This window comes from Chamaea fasciata, unplaced genomic scaffold, assembly GCF_029207755.1.
Source record: "Chamaea fasciata isolate MVZ Bird 193981 ecotype frontalis unplaced genomic scaffold, bChaFas1.0.hap1 SCAF_2, whole genome shotgun sequence".
In the NCBI taxonomy this organism is placed as follows: Eukaryota; Metazoa; Chordata; class Aves; order Passeriformes; family Sylviidae; genus Chamaea; species Chamaea fasciata.
In genome coordinates this window covers 29,113,238-29,118,525 of record NW_027094087.1, presented here as the reverse complement: position 1 = coordinate 29,118,525, position 5,288 = coordinate 29,113,238, and positions in this window count along the sequence as shown.

The following is a 5,288-nucleotide window of genomic DNA, read 5'->3' as shown; positions in this document are numbered from 1 at the left end:
AAGGTGAGGGGTCTTACCAAAGATGGAGAGTAAAAAGGGGAGACTTGGCTCAAGTTGATGGGCCTGCCAGGAGGACAAGGCTTCCTGAACTTTATAAATGGTGGCCCGGGCTTCCAGCAAGATGGTTGGTGGCAAATTCAGGTCCTTGCTCCCTTGAAGCAGATTGAACAGCGGGGTAAGGTCCTCTGTCGTGATCCCCAGCAAGGGACGCAGCCAGCTGATGGATCCACACAACTGCTGGAGGTCATGCAGTGTCTCAGGGTCATCTTTGATGACAATTTGCTGAGACACGACAGTTTGTTCATGCAGTCAGTCACACGTAAGTCCACGGGCTGGAAAGCTGAATCTTGGCCTCTCGGATTTCGAAGCCAGCGCTCTCAATTGCTCCAAAGGTCTTCTTCAGGACACAGTCTACATTGGTAGGATTGTCAGCACAAACAAGGATATCATCCATGTAGTGACAAATGTAAAAGTCAGGAAATTGTTCTGGAATTGGTGACAAAAGTTGTGCGGTGGAGCAGTGGCATATGGTCGGGCTGTTCCTCATGCCCTGAGGCAGGACCAGCCAGTGGTAACGACGCAAAGGGGCCTGGCGATTTAAAGAGGAAACAGAGAAGACAAAGCAGGGGGCATTGTGGGGGTGTAACTGTATATTAAAGAAACAATCTTTAATATGAATGATGGCCAAAGGCCAATGGCTGGGAAGCATGGCTGGTGAGGGCATTCCTGGTTGTAAAGGGCTGAACTCCTCAATTACATCGTTCACCTTGCACAAATCTTGGAGGAGCCTCCATTTGACGTCTCCCGGTATCCTGATTACAAAACTGGGGTGTTCCATGGGCTGTTCGTTCGAATGATATGTCCTTTGTACAGCTGTTTGGGCACCAGGGCTTCTAGGCTGTGCAGTTTTTCTTCTGAAAGGGGCCACTGGTCTACCCAAACTGGATGATCTTGTTTCCAGTTGAGCTGTATGGTGTCAATTGAATGCTCCTCAGTGACCCTGACTAGAAATCCCGGCAGCTGATCTGCAAGGAGGCTCCCCATTGCGCTAGCACGTCCCAGCCCCACAACATGATTGGAGCCCTCACAATGAAAGGCCTCACAGTTGCCATCTTCCCTCCTGGCCCTCCGATGACAATGTTCTTTTTGGACCTCCACGAGGTCGCCACTTCCCTGATGCCTGATATAAGTCCGGAAACTGGTTCTAATTCCCAGTCTGTTGGCCATGCACAGCGGGCAATAATGGTCACATCTGCCCCAGTGTCCAGCATACTGAACTGCCATGTCCTTTTCCCTTTTGAGAAAAAGTTAGATTTTACAGTAGGTTTGTTTGCCCCCAGTCCACTGGACCCACAAGACAGTTGGGTCTGGAGGCACTTGTTGAGGCAAGTCTTTGGGCAATAAAAAGGCTTGAGCAATGGGGATACCCACTGGTAGAAAATATGGAGGACTGACACAGTAGACAGAAATAAAGATTTCTTCCTCAGGTTAGGAGGTAATAACTTCAGGGAAAGCAGAAATTTCTGAGGGCTTGTGAAGGGGGTCTGCAATAAGGAGGATATTTAATGGACCATTAGTGGGAGCATGTTTCCCCATCGGAATTTTATAAACTCCATCTTTTTCAAATTGAACAGATAGATTGCTTACCAATTGGCAGTGGGTTCCCACCTGTACCTCGGTTTAAAATGGGTCTGTTTCATTTCAATGGGCACCTCAGGAGATGGAATCTGGGGCCTGTGGGGGAACTGATCTTTTTTCCCCATGCTTGCGGTACCGGTGGGACGAGTGAAACGGGATGGCTGAGCATTTGGTGTCATCGCACAAGGCTGTCCCCGCCACCACCATGCACTGGGGTTGGCACCCAGCCACTGATGGTCACGCCCATTGTCTTGGATCCCAGGCAAGTGTTCTGGGTAATCCTTTATAAAATGCCCAATTTCACTACAGTGAAAGCACCTTTGATTTTTGTTCGTTGCTGCTACAGCAAAGGCACCTGAAACGCCTTCAGTTATACCTTTAGTAACAGCCTGAGTCACCGTATTTTCTGTAGAGGAGTGTCTAACACATGCTTCTATCATCTGATCAATGGTGGGCTCAGGTTCAAGGGGCAAAGACCACAATATTGTTTTGTTTTCTGTGTTGGCATTCATAAGAGCCAATTTTGTTAACTTCTCTTTTCTTGCTTCTTTGCTTTCTGTTTGCTTATCAAGGGCTACCTTGAGGCGGTCAATAAATTTGATAAAGTTTTCATCAACCCCTTGCTTGCTGGCGGTAAAGCTCTGAGTTGGATCTGAATCATCTGGAGTCAGGTGAAGTGATGTTTTTGCAGCTATGGAAATACCTAAAAGCGCAGCCTCTGGGATATTTGTCTGATCACTGGGTTTGAGAAAGTTACCTTCTCCGGCTATTTGTTCTAAGATTAAATGTTGCTTATTTGGATCATTTGCTTAGGTGATTTGCAGTGTAATAAGATGTTTTTTCCATTGTCTCTTCCACAATGTGTATTCTGCTTGGAAAAGCAGGCAACTAATTATGTTTTTAATATCCTGTGGAATTAGTATGTGTGCAGAGAAGGTCGCTTCCAAAAGGTTTCCAAAAAAATGAGATCCCCACCTATGTTCCTTTGCTGCTTTGCACAGCTCCTTTAACTGCCCATATGAGACTGGCTCCCGGGTGCCACGTGTCCCTGCTTCTCTCCCCCTTTAAATCTGACAGGAGAGACAGTGATTTTATCAGCCAATTCCCAGTTTCCCTCCTGTGTGGCTTTCCTTAAGGTCTTAGCTCAGCGATCCTCACACTCAGAGCTAGAGGAGTCACTGCTCTCATCCTCTGAGGAGGATGAAGGACACCTGCTGACAGGGCGAGGCTGCTTGGAGCATACTGGGAACGCCTGATATTGTGTGGCAGTGGAGGCCAAGATAGCCTCCTTCCAGTTTCTAGCACTTCTACTTCCAGTCCTGATGTTGTGGAAACTGAAAGTGGGTTGACCTTCAGGGGCGGAGCTGACCAAAGGGGCTGTCCAGGGGGCAGAACCCAGGCCAAAAAGAGTTTTCCAGACTTCAAGGGGTTCCCAGGAAAGGGGGAGGGGCCCACAGTAGTTACACCCAATGACGCATGGTAAGGGGAGGGGCCAGGTGTGGCAGTAGGAAAATTTGGCAAAGAAGGAAAAATGTTGGTGCCATTTTGTGAATTTTTCGGTGCAAAAAAGTCAGCCACGTGGTCAGAGCCATTTTTTGAACTCGAAAATTGTGGTGCGGAGACCATGTGGCTGCCACCATTTTGTGAAAACAGCAAAACTGGGTAGGTGGGCATGGGAAACGGGGAGAGTATCTAGAGTGGCATGGCCAGTGTCGTCCTGGCAGGGGGAGAAATGAGGTCGGGAGACGTCCAGGAGATGGTGGCAAGCCGGCACAGAGTCGCGGTAACTGCCTGCCAACCCACTCTCAAGCAGGAAAAAGGGTTTAGGGACATGGGAAAGGGGAGAAGGGGAAGGGGTCTTTAATGGGGGCCCATTAATAGTCCCTGAAACACCCAAACTTTTCCCCGAACTGATTCCCTCATTTTCAAAAGCTTTAACAATTAATTGAAACAACGGGAAAAATTTATCAACAGAAAGATCCCCATTAAACTGCACGACATTCAACTGCTTTCACACATGGTCCCAAAAGGAGTCAGAAAGAACTGAACCGGGGTTTGTGTTAGGGAAAAAACTTAAACACCCAATGAATGAAATGTTTCAGGTCCCCTTTACTAAACTTAAAATCTCCCACCACAAGGGTTTTGAACTTGGATATAAACATCTCACTTGGATGGGGTAAGGGATGGTCTGCTAAGTGCATTCCCCATTCCGAAATGGGGAAAGACAGTCCCTGGTCCCAGGGCAGAGGGATTATGGGGGGTAGCTGGGGTGGGGTTTCACAACTTGGCCAATGGGGAGAGGGGTTGGGAAAGGGACCAATCAGGGGAAGGATCCAAAACATACCAATGGGCTTGGCTGGGATAAGAAGGAACCAATGGGGTGTCAGTGATGAACACATTTCTTCACCAGAACACAGAGAGCTCTTGGCCAGGGTTTGGTTCTGTTCTGTCTGCCCTGACTGCTCTCTGTCTAATGGGGCGTGTTTATATTATGACCAGGCTTCTCTTCAGGGGAGTGTGTTGTATGAACACTGTAACTCCCAGTAACTCCCAGTTCATTCCCAGTAACTCCAAGTAACTCCCAGTTCCCTCCCAGTAACTCCCAGTTCCCTCCCAGTAACTCCCAGTTCCCTTCCATTATATCCAAATTCCCTCCCAGTAACTCCCAGTTCCTTCCCAGTAATTCCCAGTAACTCCCAGTTGAGAGGGAGTTACTGGGACTTACTGGAAGGGAACTAGGAGAGAACTGGGAGTTACTGTGAAATACTGGGAGAGAACTGAGGGGGAACTGTGAGATACTGGGAGGGAACTGGGAGCTACTGGGAGGTAAACGGGAGGGAACTGAGAGTTTCTGGGAGTTACTGGTTGGGAACTGGGAATTACTGGGAGTCACTGGGAGCATTGGGCATGAAGTGGAAATTTCCTGTGTAAGTTGCTCAATGTCCCTGTCCCACAGTGCACTCCAGGCTCTCTGGGTGCACAGCCAATCCAGGCTGTGCCATTGGATGTCCATGAGGGAACATTCCCCGGCCTGTCCCAGCAGTTCCCAGTATCTATAACCAACAGCAGGCTCTCATTTCCATCCAGCTTCACAGGCATTAATGGACACCTGCCAGGACATCTCACAGTGACCTCTGCTCATGCTTCAGTAAGGCAGAGATTGCAGAGTGGGAAACGAGGAACTCTGAGTGTTAGTAAAGGTCCAAGTGTGGGCAGGAGAGCAAGCAGAATCCAGGGGTGAAGCTCATACCATCATTTTCATCCTCAGTAGTGTCACGACATTCTTCCCATGAAGAATTTAATCCTTTTGTACCTGGGCCCACCATCCCTGATTGTTTACAAGGGAGCCTCGTTCCTCCTCTTTTAGCTTTCCATAGGCAGCCCTGAAACACTTCTCACCTGCAGCTCAATAACATGAGGCTGACTAAGTTCTCTTGCATTTATCATGTCTGACAAAAATCAGTGAGCGTCAGTGTGACAGGAAATCAGAGGGACACGGAGATCTCCAAGGAACAATCTGCCACCAGAGGCTGGGGTGGGAGCCACCATTTCCCCCTCCCCTCCAGGCACAGGCAGATGGCATCCACTCCCACAAACATCTCCATGGCAATGAGAACATCAATGAATACAGTGAGAGAAAAGAAACCACA